Source organism: Dromiciops gliroides, chromosome 3 (genome assembly GCF_019393635.1).
Source record: "Dromiciops gliroides isolate mDroGli1 chromosome 3, mDroGli1.pri, whole genome shotgun sequence".
Lineage (NCBI taxonomy): Eukaryota > Metazoa > Chordata > Mammalia > Microbiotheria > Microbiotheriidae > Dromiciops > Dromiciops gliroides.
Window position 1 is genome coordinate 356,007,603 of NC_057863.1, and position 22,612 is coordinate 356,030,214.

At 45.1% G+C, this 22,612-nt stretch overlaps 1 protein-coding gene across 5 annotated transcripts in view; it reads right to left on the reverse strand.

Moving 5' to 3' along the window:
- The window catches only part of GRIK4 (glutamate ionotropic receptor kainate type subunit 4), a 714,483-nt gene extending 694,100 nt beyond the window's left edge, over nucleotides 1-20,383 (reverse strand). For all 5 annotated transcript variants that reach the window (XM_043998089.1, XM_043998087.1, XM_043998088.1 and 2 more), the window contains exon 1: nucleotides 20,193-20,383. The gene's annotated coding sequence lies outside the window, so the exon portion shown is untranslated. The remainder of the gene's footprint in view (nucleotides 1-20,192) is intronic.
- Nucleotides 20,384-22,612: the final 2,229 nt, after the last annotated feature.

A 22,612-nucleotide genomic window follows, 5' to 3' on the forward strand; every position in this document is an offset into this window, starting at 1 on the left:
TCATGAATTTGAAACTGTTTACATGATTGTAATTCAAACAGTAGTCAGTAGCTTGACAGAAGGAGATATCTAACAGAGTGATCCAGGAGTCTGTCCTTGGTCCTGTGTTTTGTAGCATTTTAATCAATCACTTGGATTAAAGGAATGGATTTCATGCTTACTAAATTTGGTAGGGATGGTTAACACACTGGATGGCAATCAGAACCGAGACAGCAGGAACACTGAGTTGAATCAAATAATATTACATCTAATAGGGATAAATGAAGTCATATAATTGGGGTAAAAAACTAAATGACATAAATATAAGCTGGGTGAGGTGTGCTTTGATAGCAGTTCATACAAAAGAAGATCTGAGGGTGCTAGTGGAATACAAATTCAACGTTAGTTAACAATGTGAGGTGGCAGTCAAAACAGCTAATGCAACATCAAGCAACTTTTTAAAAAAATTGGGGGGGCAGGGCAATGAGGGTTAAGTGACTTGGCCAGGGTCACACAGCTAGTAAGGGTCAAGTGTTTGAGGCTGGACTTGAACTCAGGTCCTCCTGAATCCAGGGCCGGTGCTTCATCCACTGTGCCACCTAGCTGCCCCAATATCAGGCAACTTTAAAAGAGTCGAAGTATCCAGAGAGGAATCCAATGGTCTCTGTTCAGATCATATCTAGAGCATTTTGTTTAGTTCTAGAAGCCAGTAGGGAAGATATTGATAGGGGAGGGAAGCATTCAGAGAAAGGCATCCAGGATGGTGAAGGTTTTCAAGATAATTTCATATGACACTCAGTTGAAGGAACTGGGAATGTTTAAGGGAGAAAGGAAGACTAAGGAGGGTCAAATATTTGAAAGATGGTCAACAAAAGAGGGGTTACAATTATTCTGCTTGAGATCAGAAGTCAAAGTAATGGACAGAGTTGCCACTCTAAGCTTGATGTGAGGAAAACATTCCTCTCCATTAGAACTCCCCCAAAGTAGATTGGGCTTCCCTGGGAAGTGGAGGGTGCTATATCCTCCCTAGAAGTCTTCCAACAAAGACCGGAGGTGCATTGGTCTAAGATGTGGTAGAGTATTTTTTTCCTAAGGGCTAGACCAGGTGCTTTTGATGGTCCCTTCCAATGTTGTGATACAGAAGGTGACAAAAAGTGTTTTTGTTTTCTTTTGTTTTGCCTTTTACAGCCACCAGAGCAAAAGAAGGATCAAAGAAGACAGAATAATGAGGAGTAGGGTTACTGCTCTGGCTAGATAAGACAATAACAGAGATGGAAAATAACGCCTATTTTAGGCCAGGAGAGACCCCAAAAATGGCTGACAGGAAATTGAAATTCACCTTAAGTGAAGAGGTAGTAAGAGAGCATCTGCTTGCCTCCAATGAGTCCAAGTCACTGAAACAATTGGTTGATCTGAATACTGAGTAAGCTGTCAGTGATCTTGGGGAAACAAAGGAATGTTGTGCTAATTTTCAGGAAGGGAGAAAAGATGGATAATTCCAACTAGAGGTCAGGGAGCTTGATGTCAATTCCAGGAAAAATTCTAGACCAGATTATTAATGGAGTGGTTGGCGAGCACTTGGAAAGAGAAGTGGTAAGAATTACAAGCCAGGATGGCTTCATTAGGAACAAGTCATACCAGACAACCCTCATTTCCATTTTTGAAAAGGTTAATAGACTAGTTGATTAGGAAAATAGAATGTTTTTTCCTTGGAAATTCAACAAGCCACCACTGGAAAAAGCCTCTCGTGATTTTCTGCCAAACAAGGTAAGAGAGAAATGGGCTAGATGATAGTAGAGGTAGGTGATTTTGAAATAAGTTGGTTAATGAATGAATGCCATCCCCAGAGATCTCTAGTGAAATGCCATGAGGCTTGGGTCTTAGTCTTGTTCTGTCCAGCCCTTTGCCGATAACTTAGATAATCAATACTTGAATAGGTGGCAAAGTTATCAAATGTTCAGATGATATGAAGGTAGGGGTGAGGATGGATTTCTAAAACAGAAATCCACAACTGAAATTCAAAAATATTTTAATAGGTTTCAACTAAAGAGATTAAATTTTATAGATAGATAAAAGAATAAATAGATTATTAAGTGAATAAATAAATAAGTGATGAATAAATAGGCAAATAGATGAATGAATGAATGGATAGATAGATAGATAGATAGATAGATAGATAGATAGATAGATAGATAGATAGATGGAAGGATGGATGGATGGATGACAGATGAATGAGTGCAAGCTTCTTGGGCCTGAAAAATCAACACAGGGTGGGGACTTATAAATGACTTGAAAGTGCTTTGTGTGAAAAAGATCTGAGGGTTTAGTGCGTTGCCAGTTTGATGTGAATCATCAGGGTGACAAAGCTAATGTAAACCACATTAGGCACAGTGGCCAAGGCTAGAGTCCCACCATCCTTGGTCCTGGGCAGGTTCCATCTGGAATGTTGTACTCAGTTCTGAACAACACATTTAGGAAGGACATCGACAATCTGGAGAAAGCACAGAGGACAGGGAGAAGTCTGAAGATCAGGCCATTCCAGAATTAGTTGGGGGAAGTGGTGGAGGACCAGGAGCTTAGCTTTGAGAAGGATTACAGGGATCATGATAGCAACTGTCTTCCAGTCTCTGAAGGGCTGTTATATGGAAGAAGAGGGATTAGATTTGTTCTTCTGGCCTACAGAGGACAAAACTGGGAGCAATGCATGGAAGCTGAAGAGCCTAATTTTGGTTTGACTAAAGGAAAAAGGATCTTAACAAGAACCATCTAAAAGAAGGGCACTGGGGCAAGTAGTGAGGTTCCTTATACCTGGAGATATTCGAGAAGATGATCACTTCAGATAGGGATGACTTTGCACAGCCCTCCCTCACTTAAATCCAATTCACTGCAAGTCATGACATCATCCTGATGTAATGGTCCTCTTGGAGAAAGAAGGACAAGCACCACCACCACCTAGCCCTGAGTCATTGAATGGGCATTGCCTCAGACAAACTGGGACCTGGGAAAGACCTTAATTTAGAAAGGCCAAGGTTGCCCACTGCATCCCGGGCCATTGCCAGTCTTGCCATTGGACTTCAATAACTCAGGAGGAGAGAGTGAGGCTGACGACATTTCTCAGCTGTGCCTCATTTAAATCCAATTCACACACAAGTCAAAACATTGACGTGTGACATCATGGGTCCTTTTTGAGAACAAAGGAAGAATAACAACAACAAGAGTATGGAGAACAGGCTCTCACCTGGGAGTCAGTTGGGCTTTGTGACTTCAAGTGAGCCTGGCTCCCTCAGTCTATAAAAATAGACCAGGCTTGGCATCCCTGAAGAGCTAGCAATTCCTAAGCAATCATGGGCTGTGAGTTCAGAAGACCTGGGTTTTCATCTCAGTTTCTTCATTAAATACCAGGTCACCCTCAGTTACTGAAACTCTGTGGGGTTCACTTTCACTTTCTATAAAATAGAGGAATTAAGCCCTGTCCCTGTACACCTCACAGATTTCGAAGACTAATGTGAGCGAAGTGGGATGGGGAGAGGAGAAGGGAGGAGGGGAGTTAAGACATCATATAAGAACTAGCTTGAATTTATGATTGTTAATAAGAGAAAAATGTTGCTTGTGCCTCTCTTGGGTTTTTGTTGTTGTGGTTATTCAATTTCAGTCATGTCTGACTCTTTGTGACCCCATTTGGGAGTTTTCTTGGCAAAGATACTGGAGTGATTTGCCATTTCCTTCTCCAGCTCATTTTATAGGAGAGGAAACTGAGGAAAACAGGGTTGTGACCTGCCCAGGGTGGTAGGTACAGCTAGTATCTGAGGCCAGATTTGAACTCAGGAAGCTGAGTCTTCCTGATTCCTGGGCCTACCACTCTATCCACTGTGACCATCCTAGAGCTGCCCCGCCTCTCTTGGGCACTTTTGTTCTATTTTGCATTACATTTGTGTATGTGCTGTGCCTCCTGACTACACCATATGATTCCTAAAGCCATATATTTTTCTACCTCCCCCAGAGCCTAGTCCTGTGCTCTTCACCTGCCTGCGTAAAAATATTCCATTCTACATAACTGACAGTAGCTTTGGAAGGCTTCTGGGAAGCAGCCACCTAAGGAGGTGGAGAGTCCTCCATCACTAGGGGGAGGTCTTTAGGTGGGCATTGGATGACCATTTATTATGAAGATCCAGCGGCTCTCCATGCTCTCTAGGATAGATGACAAACTCCCCTATTTGGTATGGAAAGCCCTTCAAAACCTGGCACCAACCTCCCTCGCCAGGGTGATTACACATTACTCCCCTTTAAGCATTCCATGTTACAGCCAAAATGATCCGCTTGCTGTTTCCCATTGATGCTAATCCATCTCCCCTCTCCAGGCCTTTGCACAGGCTGTCCCCCCTACCTGGAATGTGCTCTCTTATCTCCTTCATCTCTTTCAAGGAGCAGATCAAGTGCCTCTTAGAAGATATCCCTCATGACCCTGCCAGCTGTCGCCTCATATGAAATAATATCTGTTAAAAAACACTTAGCACAGGGCCTGGCACACAGCAAGTGCTATATAAAGGCTTCTTCCCTTCCCCTTCCCCTTCTTCTTCTCCCCCTCTCTCACTGATGTCACTTTTGATTTACTTTTTTTGGGGGGGGGGTGTCAGGGCAATGAGGGTTAAGTGACTTGCCCAGGGTCACACAGCTAATAAATGTCAAGTGTCTGAGACCGAATTTGAACTCAGGTCCTCCTGACTCCAGGGCTGGTGCTTTATCCGCTGTGCCACCTAGCTGACCCCATTGATTTACATTTTTTTTTTACTTTTTTTTTTTTTTAGTGAGGCAATTGGGGTTAAGTGACTTGCCCAGGGTCACATAGCCAGTAAGTGTTAAGTGTCTGAGGTCGGATTTGAACTCAGGTCCTCCTGACTCCAGGGACGGTGCTCTATCCACTGTGCCATCTAGCTGCCCCGATTTACTTTTTATATATTTACTGAGTGCATGTCATTTCCCTCCAGGAGAATATAAGCCCCTTGAGCTTGGTGGCTCTTTCATCTTGATATCCCCAGTGCCTAGCATGATGTCAGGCACATAATACGAACTTCATAAATGTTTATTGAATGCATGTTGCATATATATAACCTATATCAAATTGTTTACCATCCTAGGTGGAGTAGGCAAGGGGAAAGAGGGAGAAAATTTGGAACACAATTTTTTTTTTAAATGAACATTTAAATGTTCATTAAATAAACATTAAGATTTGTCTTTACATGGAATTGGAAAAAATAAGATACTATTTTAAAAAAAGAATGAATGTTGTAGATGGGCAAGGTTGACCCCCCACCTCCAGCCCCCATGACTGTGATCTGGTCTCTCCTCCAACCTGACTTCTCCTCTTCCACTGCACTGGAAGCAGCCACGGTTGATCTCCAATTGATTTCCCATCATCATTCCAAATCTTTAAGATCCAAATGAGGACCCTGTCCTGCCCTTTATTCTCTAACTGAGCAACCCAGGTTACCACACCTGACTTCCCTCTAGATCCTGACGGGGAAAAAAAACATTAAAGGCCTCCATGTAGTTTCATCCTCACAGGGTGGTAGCTGCAATTAACCTCGCTTAGTCAAGGTTCAGCTTGACTTCCAATCAATGCTGTGCCTTGCTGTTAATGCGTCGATACCTCTAACTCCTTCCTTCCTCCCATCACCAACCCCTGAATGAGGAAAGTCTGGTTACCAGAGATCAGAAGGCATGGATTTTTTTCAGAAGATCGGTCAGGGATAGGTTAAGCTAGCCATGGACAGACATTGAACTACCTGTTCAATAGACCTACTGAGAAATCAGGAAAAACAAGGAATTTCATTTCTATTTTATTAGTTGCCCATTTGATTTTTAGGTTCCACATCTGGCTGGATGCCAAGTGGGTTGGCTTTTCTGTCTCCTGGTCCTCTTCCTGACCTTTTGAGATCAGGGGTCCGAGGATGTTCCCCAATGTCCTCTCTCTGATACTCAACTTGCTCTATACTCTCTCCATTGTCAATGTCCTCTATCATAGCTTCAACCACCCCCTCTCTGTGTACATGTGACTTCCCTCTCTCAGGTCCTTACTTTGCAACATGCATGGGATCACAGATGCAGCACTGGAGCGGGCAACAGACACCATGTAGTCTAATCTCCTCATATTATGGGAGAGGAATTGTTAAAAGTTAGGTGACTTTCCCAAAATAACATGGGGAGTGGAGTTTGAATCCATGTTGTCTGACTGAATATGACACACTTCCTGATTTTAATTCTATCCATTCTCCCCAAGAAGCTAGGTGGCACAGTGGAAAGAGTGCTGGGGCTGGAGGCAGGAAGACTCATCTTCCTGAGTTCAAATCTTGCCTCAGAAACTTACTAGCTGTGTGACCCTGGGCAACTCAATTAACCCTTTTTGCCTCCATTTCCTCATCTGTAAAATGAACTAGAGAAGAAATGGCAAACCTCTCTAGTATCTTTACTGAGAAAATCCCAAATGGGGTCACAAAGAGTCAGACACAACCAAAACAAATGAACAACCACAACAATCTATTCTCCTGACTAGACTTTAAGCTCCATTAGGTCAGGGACTTGGGCTTATGGAAACTTTGCCCTTGCAGTGACTAGCAGCATTCTTCACACAGTAAGTGCTTAATAAATGTGCATTGAATTGCATTGGTCCTTGCCCAGAAAGGTAGAGAGCTCTAAAAGATAGGTTGGTGGGGTTAGAGTGGAAGGTCCCTAGAAATGCAAGCAGGACCAACAAATATTATAGGCAGAAGATATTCTTTTTGACACTTTATTTGGAATAGAAAAATCCATCAAGACCATTTGCAAGGTTAATTTAGGTCCCATTCTGTGTGGAGATTGGAGATGAGTTTAGATAATCTCTCTTAAAGCTCACACCATATTCCTAAAGAGGGAGGCCAAGAAATAGAGTGGGGAAAGCAATCACCGGGGAGCCTGGAGACTTGAATCACAGTCCTGCCTGTGCAACCTTGGGTAAAACGTTCAGCCTCTCTGGGCCTCAATTTCCTCACCTATAGAAAAAGGGAGGATTTGATCACATGGCCTCTAGGGGCCCTTCTGGCTCCAACATTCCTCACACTCCCCCCTCTCTCTGGACATCGGGCTCCTTATCTATAAAACCAGGAGTGTGGAAAAACAAGGTCCCTCCCTCCCAGATTGAAACTCCGGGATCTTTTTATTTCCCACCACCAATATCTCGCTGGGTACTGACGCTGTTCTGCACAGGTCTATGCCACCTTTGTCCTGGACTCGGGGGAAAGAAATCTGACTCTTCCAAGGGTGAGAGAGTTCAATGTGGCAATAATAACAGATGACTTTATAGAAATGCCTTTCACGTATTGTTTAATTTGATCCTCAAAACAACCTTATGAGATTGGAATTGTAAGCATTATTACCCCCATTTTACAGATGAGAAAACTGAAGCATAGAGAAATTTAGGGACCTGCCTGTGCCTAGAAAATTAGTGAGCTTCAGGGGAAGGGCTTAAACCAGAGATTCCTATCCTGAGGTTTCCATAAATGGGAATGGTATGGGAATGGGAAAATGAATGGGGGGGATCAATTTTTTTTTACTAACCTCTAAATGAAATTTTGCCTTTTACTCTATTATAAATGTAGGCAACAGACATTATTTTGAGAAGGGGTCCACAGGCTTCCCCAGATTTCCAAAGGGGGTGCATGACACCAAAAAATGGGGGGACAGAGGTGTTATGAATCCCTGACTTAAAACCATAGTATTTCCTGGTTCCAGGTTTACTTCTCTCACTATACCTCAGGTTGCCTTGAGCAAGGAGGAGGAATAGAGAAGAAACACACACACACACACACACACACACACACACACAAACAGGTCATACATGGGGGGTTGGGATTTATTTTTTTGAGAATGGGTCTCTCTATCTTATCTAGGCTTAGAAGAATAGCAGTCACTTAAAGGCCCAGTCCCACTACTGATTGGCAAAGAAGCTTTGACCTGTAACATTTCTGGCCTGGACACCAGTTTGCCCCTTCTTAGGTACTCTCTTGCTCCCATGGGCTCTCCACATTGGTTCTAGACTTAGTACAGAGACCCAGTGAACTTGAGCCCATTGCATCTCAGAACTCCTGAGCTCAAGTGATCCACCAGTCACTGGGATGACAAGCCAGACCTGGCCTATCTCAGTGGCTGATTCCCAGCTGCTAACCAAAAGCAGATTTCTAACAAAAGAAGGGGGAAACCCACTTGATAACACAACAGGATCAGCTGCCCCAGGGGAGCTTCTCAGAGGCTCTTAACCCAGGAAATCAGAACTATATCGACTCTCGACTTGTAGACATTACCAACTATGCATCCTTCATCACCAGGTTCTTCCTCAAAAGTATTTTTTTTTATTAAGTGCTCTTTGCTGCCTGCTTCTTTCTCACTTACATTTTAACCTCCTCTGGGCTATTGATTCCTCATCCTATTAAATCTCCTTTAACTCCGGTCCTTTAACAAATGCTAAGCATGTATTCATTCCCTCCTCTGCCATGCTCAGGTCTCCTGCTTTGGCTCTTTACTCCTATTGCCTCCAGGTTCAAATATAAAGTCCTCTGTTTGGCTTTCAAAGCCCTTCACAACCTGGATCCTTCCTAGCCTTCCAATCTTCTTCTTTTTTTGTTTTTTGTTGAGACAATTGGGGTTAAGTGACTTGCCCAGGGTCACACAGCTAGTAAGTGTCAAGGGTCTGAGGCCAGATTTGAACTCAGGTCCTCCTGAATCCAAGGCTGGTACTTTATCCACTGTGCCATCTAGCTGCCCCGCCTTCCAATCTTCTTACACCTCACCATATATTCTAAGATCCAGTGACAGCGATCTCCTTGCTCTTCCTCAAACATGACACTCCACCCAACAACTCTGAGTACTGTCATCATCTGTCTCCTGTGTGGGGAAAGCTCTCCCTCATCACTACCATCTCCTGCCTTCCTTGGCTTCTTTCACATCTTAACTAATGCCCCACCTTCTGCAAGAAGCCTTCCCTAGTTCTCCATTATCTGAGTACATTCCCCTGAGATGACCTCAATTTATCCTGTACATAACTGGTCTGTACTTACGGGTTTACATGCTCATGAGTCTGTGAGCTCCTTGAGAGGAGGGACTGGTTTTTGCTTTGTTTTATATCCCCTGTGCTTAGCACAGTGCCTTAATAAATGCTAGCTGGTTGACTGACTGATCTCTGAGGATGAAAGCCTGGGATGGGGACCGAATGGCTTAGAAAACTTCACCCTCTCAGCTTCATTTTCCTCATGTATAAAATAACGGCACCAGACTCCATCAAAAATTCTCAAACTCTTCTGTCTCAGGACCCCTTTCCACTTAAAAATCATTGCAGACTTTCCCTGAAGAGCTGTTGTTAATGTGGTTTATCTCTATCACTATTTACCATAATCTAGTCCCACCAGACCTATCCAACCTTACGTCTTATACTCTCCAACCTTTGCTCCACTCAGGCACGTCTCCTCACTATTCCATTAGACTGCAAGCCCCTGGAGGATAGGAACTGTCTTTTGCCTCTTTTTGTATCTAGTATTTGGCATGCTTAGCATGTTGCCTGGCACACAGTTGGAACTTAATGAATGCTTATTGACTAACAAATGTTTATTTTCTATCCTCTTTTATACCTTGGGGAATAAAAGAATGAGGCATAGCTCATTCTGTTCCTCCACAAGGAATAGCTCACTGCCCTCTCGGACAATTCTACAGGTCCTGTAACCCCTTCCTCCTTCACATAGTCTGACTCCAATGCCTGAAACAATGATCTTTCCTCTCTCTGAGATAACCCCCCCCAAAAAAAAACCCACTGCCTTACACTGTAGCATCTAATTATTCCCTCAGTGTTTCACCTGTATGAGTTCTATCTTTCCCAGTTAAACCACGAACCTTTTGGACAAGGGCTTCCCCACTTATTCTTGTTTGATAGAGTAGAAAGGGGACTAAACTTAGAGTCAGGATACCTAGATTCAGGTTCTGATGATTACAAGATGTGTGACCTTGGCCAAGTCCCCAACCTCTCTGAGTCTCAATTTTCACATCTGTAAAATAGTGATAAAAATCCTTGCCCTTATTACCTCACTCAGTTGTTCTGGGAGAACTGTTTTGAAAACCTTAAAATTCTACAGGAGTGATAGTTTCTTCTTGTATGTTCCATAGTCCCTAAAACACTGTGGAACACACAGTAGGTGTTCAAAAATATCTACTAATTGGTTTCTGAGAGACTGTATTCAAAAATAGTTTAATACATGTGCAACTATCTTTTAAACACCCTTCCTCCTGAAATTACTCTGAATAAAGTTGCGAATACTTTATATTGACTTCTCTGTGTATTTACCTGCTGTAACCCCAAAATAGACTGTAAGCTTTTTAACAGCAGGTACTGTTTCTTTTGTCTTTTCAAGCAGTGTCTTGTACACAGGAAGTCCATAATCAATGTATTTTTTAATTGAACTGAGTTAGATGGATGCTGGCTACTTACAAAAAGCCTATAGTGAATCCTTTTGTAAAATAAACATGGATACCCCTCATTTATGCCTTGCTTTAGAGGAGTTTAAGGAAAGGGTGGGTTTCTTTTACAGTGGATTTTCTTTCTTTTCTCTCTCTCTCTCTCTCCCTCTCTCTCTCTTCCCCCCACCCCCATCTCTGTCTCTCTTTTGCTCTGTGTGTCTCTGTCTCTCTGTCCTTTTGTCTGTGTCTCTGTCACTTTCTCTATCTCTGTCTCTCTCTTCCTCTTTCCTTCCCTCCTTCCCTCCCTTTCATCCTCCCTCCCTCCCTCTTCAGTCTCTCTGTCTCATCTAGACTGGAATCATATCAGCCACTCACACATCCAATCCCATTACTCATCAGCATGGGAGCTTTAATCTATTCTGCTTCTGACCTGGGCACATTCACTTCTCCTTAGGCAATCAGGCAGGCCCTTCACTCCCAGGGGGTTTCCCATATTGCTGCTAGATTTAGTGCAGAAACCAGATGGACTTTACTATAGCTCAGGACTCCTGAGCTCAAGCAATCTACCAAGTCTCCACTTTCTCAGTACCACCACAACCAACTACATTGTATCTCAAAGTGCACAAATATTAGACAATGAACATGTAATCAAATAAAGAATTACTGAGTAACAACTAAGGAGCATAAGGTACTATGGCTGCCCTCAAGGAACTTTGAATCTGGCTGAGAAAACAAGATATATACACTTGAAAGGGTAACTAATACCAGCAGCAGATATATAGAGTTCCAAAGGGCAATAGGTGGAAGAAGGATGACTTGAGAGCTGAAAGAGGCTCTGCAAAGGCTTCACAGAGAAAGTGTGAATTCATCTGGACTTTGAGGGATATGAGTGGTCCAAGCAGAGAAGGCAGAAGGTCACTTAAAGGACCATAAAGAGGCACAGGGTGTAAGAGTACCTGGGTGGTACAATGGATAGAGCGCTGGCCCTGGAATCAGGAAGACCTGAGTTCAAATCCAGCCTCAGACACATTAGCTGTGTGACCCTGGGCAAGTCACTAAGCCTCAATCTCTCTCTCACACACACACACACACACACACACACACACACACACACACACACACACACAGAGGGTGTGCAGAAGCAGGTTGCGACATTACCAATGGAGATATGGTGAAAAAAGAAAAAGATATCAACATCAAGATCATAGTATATGCTAGTCTTCATAGCCATTATCTGGGGAATCAACTTCTATAGAGAAGGAGCCAGCCATCCTCATCACCTGGCAACCAATTGCCACTTGAAGGGCAGGTATGCCAGCCTAGGTGAAGCAGTGAAGCACCTGAAGGAGAGGCAAGAGATAGCATGTGACCAGCAAGTCAAGCCTCCATCACCACCTTGAACATCATCTCTCCTCAGACTCCAATGAGGGTAGCCCAGGAGCTGACCTGAGTCCAAGCACCACAGGAATAATATAACAGGAAATAATGACTTTCAAGAAGAGACATTGCCATCTGCTTTGCTGCCATGCCCTAAGGACCATGGGACCTTTCCATCTGACTTGCAGCGGAAACCATCAATATGTGCTCTCTCCCCTATTAAAAGGCAAGCTCCCTGGGAGCATGGACAGTTTGGTTGTTCTGGTTATATCCCTGGTGCTTAGTACACTGATTTAAACACAGAAGGCACTTACATGTTTCATTCATTCATTCATTCATTCATTCATTCATTCATTCATTCATTCATTCATTCATTCATTCTAGAGCTAGAAGGGCCTTTAGGAGTCAAATAATCTGACTGCTTCATTTTACAGATTAGGAAAATAAACCCCAAAGAGGGAAGTGACTTGCTCAAGATCACATAGGTAGGCAGTGCCTGGATTCAAACCTAGATCACAGGACTAGAGAGCAAGGGATAAAGGATGGACAAGCTCTGTGGCTGTACTCCATAAGCATCCATGGGATGTCAGCTGCTCTAGAGGAGGGCCCTCACTGAACTGGGAGGACCCCCTGCCTGCCTGTAATGGCCTTACAAAAGGGCACAGACAAAAGCTACACAGAACGAAGAGCTGCGTGGGTGGTCTGCACCACTAGTGGAGTCCACCTGTGGATTAGATAGATGGTGTATCCATCCAAGGCTCAAAGTACTGAGTGAGGAGCATAATGCTTCACTTGCTTTCCATAATCCTAAACTGGTTCTTGGGTCCAAGCCCACCTCTAGCATCAGGAGAAACAGGTCTCAGCACAGTCTCTGGATTTACTCTCACTCCCATCCACAGGCCTGAACCCCAGAGGGCAGCTGACTGTGCCTTCCCACAGGCTTCTAGAGGTAACCTGGAGAGGCAGGAGGGGGGGGGTCCCTATTTTTCAGGAGCCCACATGTTTGTGCTTCCCAATGTCATTTAATCAATTAATATCAATTAGCTTTTATAAGGGGATATATAACAAGTACTGAAACACCAAAAAACATCCCTAAAAATCCTCCCCAAACAAAAAGACTGGGGCATATTCTCCCACAAGCACACACAGGGTTACGGGCAAAGTGGGCTCAAGCTTAGAGAGGATATTTGGCACACAGAAGCTCACAGCTCCTCCTGGGATTTCTCCCTTCCTGGAATCCTCATTATGTCCCCCTGAGTTCTATATAGCTCTTTCCAGGCCTTCAAGGGTCAGGGACCTTGTAGAATCCTAAAGTGGCCTTTCTTTGGTGTGTCCAGTTTGTCACAGAGACAGCTAGGTGGCACAAGGAACAGAGCACTGGGCCTGAAGTCTGGAAGCCTTGAGTTCATATCTCATACTAACTGGCCATATGGCCCTGGGCAAGTCACCTAACCTCTCTCTGCCTCAGTTTTCTCACAGATAAAATGGGTTTAACAATAGCAGCTCCTCCTACCCCCCAGCATTATTGTAAGGATCAAGCTATAAACATTTATTAAGTGCCTACTGTGTACCAGGCACTGTGGTGAGTGCTGGGGATATAAAAAGAGGCAAAAGACAGTATCTACTTTCAAGGAACTTTCAATCTAATGGGAGAGACAACATGTAAATAAAAATAGACAAAACTATATACAGGATAACTAGAAAATAATTAATAGAGGTAAGACACTAGAATTAAACAGGGATGGGGAAGGCTTCCTGGAGGAGGTGGGATTTACATTGGGATTTAAAGGAAGCCAAGGAGGTTGGTAGTCAGGGCAGAGGATGAACAGTATTCCAGACATGAGAGAGAGCCAGGAGCTGAAAGATGGAGTATCCTAGCCAGGAGGCCAGTGCCACTGGATCAAAGAGCACATTCTGGGAAGTAAGGTGTACAAAGACTGGAAAGGTAGGAGGGGGCTGGTTATGAAGGGCTTTAAATGCCAAATAGAGGATGTTGTATTTGACCCTGCAGGCTACAGGGAGCTACTGGAGTTTATTGAGCAGGGGAGTGACAATCAGACCTGAGTTTTAGGAAAAGGACTTTAGTGGCTGAATGGGGTAAGGACTGAAGTGGGGAGAGACTTGAGACAGGCAGACCCACCAGTAGCCTATTGCAGTAGTCCAGGTATGAGGTAATGAGAGTCTGCACCAGAGTAGTGGCAGTGACAGAGAAGAAAAAGAAGCATATTCAAGAAATTTCGCAAAGGTAAAACTGCCAAGCCTTGACAACATCTTGGATTTGAGGGATAAGAGATAGTGAAGAATAAAGGATGACTCCTAGGTTGGGAATTTGAGGGACTGGGAGGATGGTGTTGCTCTCTAGAGTACGAAGGAGGCAGGAGGTGGGGAAGGATTTAATGAGAAATATTATGAGTACAGTTTGGGGTATATTGAATTTAAGATGTCTATTGGGCATTGGGTTCGAGATGTCTGAAAGGCAGTTGGATATACAAGATTGGAAGTCAGCAAAGAGACTGGAGCAGGATAGATAGATTTGAGAATCATCCACATAGACATGATCATTAAATCCATGGGAGCTGATGAGATCAACAAGTGAAGCAGTATAGAGGGAGAAGACAAGAAGTCCCAGGACAGAACTTGGATCAAATGAGATGATATTCATAAAATGCCTGGTACATAGTAGGCCCTTTAACAATGGTTCTTCCATCTATCCATCACAAGCCTTTGATGCAAACGATACCATTAGCACTCACTCTTCTAAGAACACTGGTTATCCCTTCCTCTGGGCAAAGGGGGAGGATGAAAGACAGAAACGCTCTCCTCTCTGATCCCCTTCCCCCAAGTGCTTTCCTCTTAGGAGCTTGGCTGGTGCTGTTCCATCACTAGACTGGCCAGTGCTATTGGAAGCCTCGATTCTAAACTGGTTTGCTGTTTTTATCCAAGCCCCACAGGCCTAGACCAAATTCTCTTCAGCCGAGCCCAATATACTTTCTCTGTAGCTTCATCCCATTTTGTCCAATGGTTGTTAGCATTTCACTCCTTTCAGATTGATTAAGGACTTTTCCCCACCTAGTTTATGCCTTTAGTTGATTGATTGATTGATTCAAATGAGGTGTTTAGGAATTGTTCCTACCTATTTTTCATCTTTCACTGATTCTATAGCTCAATCAAAGAAGTGGTATCACCTGATAAAGGAATCAGGACATATATCATATCTTAGTTACATTAATTAGGTGGGAGTAATTGGTTGACTGATTGGACTGAAAAGTACAGGTCTTCCATGTTCACTCACTGGCACCGAAGAGAGAACTTCCTAAAAATGAGAGAGCCATTCTAAAGTAGGATGGCTGCCTCCAGCAGCAGTGGGTTCTCCCTCACTGGAGGCCTTCAAATAAAGGTTGGCTTGTTGGGACTGTCCTGTAGAAGGGAATCCTACTCAGATCCATGTTGGAGGTCCCTACCAACTGAACTTCTGTGATACTCCGTAAAAGCACAAAACGTGTCAAGGAGATAGTAAAGAGGCCAGTCTAACTCACACTAGGAATGAGTGGGTGATGAATCTAGAAGATGAGGAGCCATGGAGGGCCTTGAATGCCAGACTAAGGAGTTAACAGTTCATGCTGCAAACAATGAGCAAGTGCTGAAGGTTTCTGTGCAGGAGAATGATTTGTCAAAAGCAATGTTTTAGGAAAATTAATCTGGCAGCGGCGGCAGGGTGGAGAAGGGTTGGGGGGGCGGTGAACTAACTGGAAGAGAGGCTGCAGGCAAGGAGACCAATGAGGAAACTAGTGCAGTAATCTAGCCAGGGCCTGGACTACATAGTGGTAGTTGTGGGAATGGAGAAGTTCTAGAGACAAAAAAGGAAGATTTAGCAGGACTTGTTGATAGTAAGGAAGATGTCAAGAATGGTTCCAAGGTTATCAGCCAGGGTGACCTGAGGATAGCAGTTAACGAGATAGAGAGAACCTGCTTAGAAATAAATGAAGATGTTTGAAGGCCTTGCACAATATTAGACATATTTACTAAGGTAAATGCATTGGGATTGAATTCGATATAGAGCTAGAGGGATGTATGGATAGATAGATAGATAGATAGATAGATAGATAGATAGATAGATAGATAGATAGATAGATAGATAGATAGATAGATAGGGGATGGATAGATGGATGGATGGATGGGGTGGGGGTAGAATGGGGGTGGATGGATGGATAGATAGATGATGGATAGATGGACAGATTGACACACAGTTTAAGTAGGTAGAAAGATAGATGGATAGATAAATAATGGGTAGACAGACAGACAGAATGATGGACAGACAGATGGACAGACAGATAAAGGGTAGATAGATCGATAGACAGACAAATGGATCGAGAGACAGACTAGCTAGGTAGACAGACTTTGCCTAAGAAGAAACTTTCTTAAAAATAAAGCATTCAAAAGTAGGGGTACACACATATATCTATATCGGTATATGTCAATAAAAGGCAGTTTTGAGCATGTACAGGGGACACAGCTACAAGAAATAATGAAGTTAGAAAGAGTTGGTCAGGATTCTTGGCAACTGTGAAAAAAGTAAGTTTTGAGCCAGGTTTTAAAGGAGATAATAGAGATGGACAGAAAAAAGGAAGAGGGTGGCTCTTGAAGTGAATGAACATGTCAAGCATAGAGCATAGGAGCGGGTAACTTAGCTGTAATAGATCTAGGGACCAGAATGGAGAGGTGGGCTCGGAGAAAAGCACTGAACTTCAAGTGTTTGAAAACCTGGGTGTGAGCTCAGGTCCCAGATGGAGAAGAATGGCCTCTAAGGTGGCTTCTTTATTTTTTAATCATAAAAGCATTTTATTATTTCCAGTTACATGTAAAGATAATTGTCAATATTTGTTTTCTAAGGTAGCTTCTAACTCTGAGATTCTGCGTTTCTGTAAGACTCAGTTTTACCACATTCTTTTGTGAGCTTGGGCCTGAGCCTCAGTTTCCTCATCAAAAAGACCAGAAATAATTAAAAGCTGCCCTGACTATTTCCCCATTTTGTAGTAAAGAACAAATTAAATAATCTATTTGAAAGCTTTTTGAAAGGTGTTACACAGATGGTAAGGTATTGTTATGCAGAAATAGCAAGCGATTCTTTCCCAAACACATTAACCACAATTTACCTGCTCATTTCCAGCCTCATAACCATTTTCTCTTTTATTGGGCATGGGGTGGGGGAAGGGAGATAAGCATTTATATATACCTACTATGGATGTGCCAGGCATTTTGCTAAGTGGTTTACAAATATCTCATTTGATCCTCACAACAATCCTGAAATAAGTATTGTTCTTATCCCTGTTTCACAGTTAAGGAAACTGAGGCAACAGAAGTTAAGTGACTTGGGTTTCACAGCTAGTAAGGATCTAAAGTCAGGTTTGAACTCAGGTAGTCCTGACGCCCTGCCCAGTGTTCTATCCACTGTGTCACCTACCTGCCCCTAGTTCCCTCCTCTCCTAGGTGATTCCAAACACATCTAATGTTTCCAGTTCCCTGGTATCACTCCCAACCTCCTCTGCAATGGGTTGCAACCCGAGTTGGTCAACATCATTTTGCAGTTTGCAAAGGTTTTGTTCTTTTTAGGGAGGAGGACTACCAAGGGTCCTCTTCTGCAACTGCCTTGGGACCTTCACTTATACTCAGCCCTACTGTTGCCATGCTCAGGGTACTCTCTCAGTTTCTCCTTTTAAAAAGTTCTCTCCTTTTCTTAAATGACTAAGAGAATAACACCTCCCTCCTTTTCCATTTCCCCCTCCCTCTCTCCTCTCTGTGTATCTTTTTGTATGTCTCTGTTTCTCTCTGTCTCTCTGTCTATGTCTGTCTCTGTCTGTCTCTGTCTGTCTCTGCCTCTCTCTCTCTCTCTCTCTCTCTCTCTCTCTCTCTCTCTCTCTCTCTCTCTCTCTCTCTCTCTCTCTTTCTCTCTCTCTCTCTCCCAAACTAAAAAACAGACACAAGGAATTTTGGGGCAGAGGACCAATATCAGTCTGTGAAAGAGTTGAAGGGACAGAGAAAATCAAGGCTTTTCCCAAGCTTTACCCCACTCCCAGTAGCATCAACATCACCTCCCTCCCCACAGGGCTCAGAGGCCTGAGGGTGGCATCTGTAGACAGGTGGGTAACCCCACCACTCACCCTCTGGTGGAACAGCAGGCACAGGGACTTTAGGAAACCAGAAGATAAGACTAGCTGGGGGTAGGGGAGGGGGAGGGGAAGGAGATCTGAGAGAATGCTGATGGGAGAGCTGAGGCCTTGGCTCCCAGTGGAAGCCTTGATCAACAGAAATGGAATAAAAGGCAAAAAAAATTAAACAAACCCAGACACTGTAGTGTGTGCATTTTAGATTAATTCTCCAAAGGGTCATGACCTTGAGGAACACATCCAGCCAGTAGGAGAAAATAATAAACCTGATTAATTATAAGGAATGAGCTACAACTTCAGAAAAGAAGACTAGCACAGTGATGCTGAGCTGGAAGACCCCAGTGGTCCCCTCCTTCTTTGTGAGACTAGAGGAGTGAACTCCACACTGCCTCCCATCAAACATCCCATGAGATCCCCAGGATAAAGCAGAAGCTCATGTCTCCATTGGCACTGTATGGGTGTCCGCTGCTGAATGGACAGCTTCTGTCTTGTCCCAGGCGAATGCTAATCTGTTTCCAGGTGTGGAAGGAGGTGTTTCTAACCACCCAAATAACCCACAGGTAGTGGGAAGCCTCCTCTTTGCTTCTACTAGGAAACGGTCTCCTTTGCTAAGGCTGAAGCAAGTGTCCAGGAAAGAGGAAGAAGTCACATCCCAGTAATTTTTAAAACACCAGGGGGCACAGGTGTGCCCAGCCCCCAAGGAGAGAGCCAGCACAGGATCCCACTGCCCCTTCTGAACAATCTAAGCCACTCCAACACATGCTCAGGAGATCCACTGGAGGGAGACAGAGAGGTGGCACCAGCATGGTAACCAGACAGCAGGCACTGGGAGGAAGATGGCAGCGGAGAGAACAGATGCCAAGCTCTCTACAGCTAGAGGTCCGGATGGGAGAAATCTTAGCCTGCATGACTTTAGCTCCTGCCAGTCAGAAAGAACCAGATAACTCTGCTCTTACCCTCCCTCCCTCCCCAAACCTCAGGCACCCTGGCCAACTCTCTGCCCTGCTTCTCCCCAACTCCTCCCCTTTGGACTTAGGCTCTCAGGAAGCCAGGGGAGACATAAGCATTTCAAGTGTTTTGAAACCCCAACCCCAGAAGAAATTTTCTTCCTCCCAGATCCTCACCTCCCATCTCACCTCCCCCACCAACACACACACACACACACACACACACACACACACACACACACACCCTCTCTGTCTCCCCAGGCCTGAACCAATTCCAGCTTCACAGCACTGTTTGTGCCTCACTGGAGTGAATCTCAATCAGCAACGCCCCCCCCCCTTACACACATACACACACACACACACACACACACACACACACACCCCACTGCAGGTTTCTGGAGTTTCTCCCTCACTTCTAATTCCAGATTTTGGGTTCTGGTAAACTGGGGATAGAATGAAGGGGGGCACAATTGATCTAAGGGAGGTCAATGCTAGGCTCCCCCAGGGATGCACAAGGTAGTAGGGGTGGGGGGTGGGGGAATGAAAGATTGGTAGATGGAGTCCAGAAAGGGGGTGAGGGGGAGAAGCGTAAGGGAGAGGGAGGAGGAGGAGAAGAAGAAGCATATAGTACAGAAAAGGAGACTTAATGGGGGTACTGGGTTATTGGGCTGAGATGGAGGAAATGAGAAAGGGGCTAGATCCAGATCAGAGAAGCAGAGGCAGATGAGGTATGGGAGAAGAGCCCGTGTTGGGAGCCAGAAAGAAAGGAGGCAGGAATTGGGCAAGGGGGCCCATAATCGCGTGGAAGGGGACAAGAGCAAGAGAAGGAGTTTGGGGGGTAAGGCAGGATAGATGGGGCTATAGAGGGTTGGGGAACAGGACTGAATGAAGAGGGCTTTGAAAACTGGAAATAAGGATGCAGGAGACGGGGGTGGAGAAGGGATTCGGAAGGGTAGGGACTAAGGGTGCAGAGGGATGGGGGCTAAGAGCAGAAAATAAAGACGCAGGGGATGGGGCTTCGGGGGCAAGAGCAGAGAAGCAATGCAGGGGACGGGATGGCAGGGAGAGAAGGGGATGGAGATGCGGGGACACGGGGCAGAAAGGAGGGGAGGAACGGATGCGGGCGGGCAGAAGTGGGGGGGGCGAGGCAGGAGGGCGCGGGTCGGGGTACCCCGCACAGGTGGGACTCGGGGAGCCTCGCAGACGCGGGCGGTGAAGGTCCGAGGCTGGGGCGCGGGGGCGGCTGCCCTACCTGAGCGGGTCCGAACTCCGGGAGACTGGGCTGGGGGCCGCGCCGCGGGTCAGCCGGCCGCTGGGCGGTTGTTTTCCTCCTCCCTCCCCCCTTCTTCCGCAGCAGCCGCCGCCGCGGCTCCAACCCGATCCGCCGGCAGCTGAAGGCAGTCTGTGTCCGGCCCCAGCGAGCGAGAGAGCGAGCGAGCAAGAGAGCTGGGGAGCCAGAGAGGGAGGGAGGAGAGAGAGGGCCCGGGGAGGCGCGGGGCGACACCCGGTGGGCAGCCGGTTGAACTGCAGCGGGGCGTCCGGGCGCAAGACCGGGCAGCGGGCAGCGGGCGTACCATTGGCGCCCCGCGGAACAAAAGCGTTCTATGTGTGTGAAGGATGTGTGTGTGTGTGTGTGTGTGTGTGTGTGTGTGTGTGTGAAGGGCATTTGTGTAAAGGGAATATGTAAGAGGTGTGTATATATTGTGTGCGTGTGCAAGGGGTGTGTGTGGTGTGCTGTAAAAGGAGTGTGTATATACGGTGTAGGTGTAAAAGGTGTATGTGCAAAGGACCTGTGTAAAGGGTGTAAGTGATTGTGTATGAAAGGGATGTGTGTGGTTTAGGTGTAAAGGAGCTGTGTGTATATATGGTGTAAATGTAAAAGGGTTATGTGTAAAGGGCATGTGTAAAGGGTGTATGAAAAGGGGGTGTGTGTATAAGGGGTGTGTAAGGGGTATGTGCGGTGTGCTGTAAAGGGTGGGTGTGTGTGTGTGTGTGTGTGTGTGTGTGTGTGTGTGTGTGTAAAAGGCTTGTGTAAAGGACGTGTAAGGGTGTGTATATCAAGAGGGTTGTGAAAAGGACGTGTGTGTGTGTGTGTGTGTGTGTGTGTGTGTATTTGTAAGGAATATCATACTAAAGAAGGAAAAATAAAAGTTAACAGTCTGGGTGCTGGAGAAGGCGACACACCTGTGGCTGCACAGGGAATAGGAGAGGGTGGGGGCGAAAGTAGGCGCTTAGAGGAAACAGTGAGGTGCAAAAGCAGGGCGGCCCGAGGAGTGTTGTGGAAGGGCGGGAAGGAGCCCCGGGAATGTCAGGTATGCAAGGGGCCCCGCAGAAGCAGGATGACACAGGGGCACAGCTGGCCCTCACGCGACCAGAGGGATGATTGAGCTGCTGAACTAGGCGTCAAACCACGAAAGCCAAGCGTTAGTAACTTCGGAAGAGGCGAAGGGAAGCAATCTCCTCTGCCCTACAGGGTACAGAAAGAGAGGCCAAAATAAACCCTGGGCCACTGGGCCATGAGGATTTAGAAGACTCGGGCATTCTTCTGTAGGCAAAGGGCTCCCTCTGGTGGACAAAGGATGGACAGCGGGAAGGAAAGGGCTCTGATGAGGCTGAGGACAGAGAGGAATTTTAGTATTAGGGAAAGAGAGTGGGGAACAGGTGTTCCCAGAGAGATGGTGTTGAGTTAGAAAGAACTAAGGAAGGAAACATTTAGATATAGGTAAGGAGGGGACAATGGGAGAGGAGGAGAGGCAAAACAGAGAAGGAGGAAGGTTTGTGTCCCAAGCCAACCAGCTCTCCTGAAGTAAACCAAATATCTTCCTCCCCTTCCTACCCAGCTTAATGGATGAAATTCTATGAATTGTTTGCATTCTGACATATAATGTTGTACCAGTCTATCTCCTGAACTTGGCTATGATACCACTGGGAGAGGTATGGATCCCATAGTCATTGGGGAAAGATAGCTTGGATCTTTTCTTGGTTTATCTCTATAAACAAGGCTTTGAGGAGGAAAGGAATTTCCCCAAGAGTCAACGAGGCATTTGGATGGTATTGTAAATACAGAACTCAACCTGGAGTATGGAAAACCTGAGTTCAAAACAGGTTTCTGAGTCATTTAACTTACCTGCCTTAGTTTTCTCATCTGTAAAATGGGGTGAGTAATAGCATCTATCTCCCAGAGTTGTCATCAAAATGAGATATGTGTAAAGTGCTTTTTTTTTTTTTGGTGAGGCAATTGAGGTTAAGCAACTTGCCCAGGATCACACAGCTAGTAAGTGTTAAGTGTCTGAGGTTGGATATGAACTCAGGTCCTCCTGACTCCAGGGCCAGTGCTCTATCCATTGTGCCACCTAGCTGTCCCTGTAAAGTGCTTTTTAAACCTTAAAGTGCTATATAAATTCTAGCTATCATTATAGTACAGATATTATCACACCATTTTATATATTCAAAAACTGAGAGTCAAACAGGTAAAATGATTTGCCCTCTGCCACATAGCTAATAAGTAGTTGGGCTGGATTTTTAAAGCGTGATTCTGATTATCAGTCCTTTGCTCTTCCCACAATGAGAATCTGTCAGTCTAAACCTAGAACCTCAGATTGTATGTCAGGAACCCTGGCTTTAGAGTTAGAACTGGAAGGGACCATAGAGGTAAACTAATCTTAACTCCTT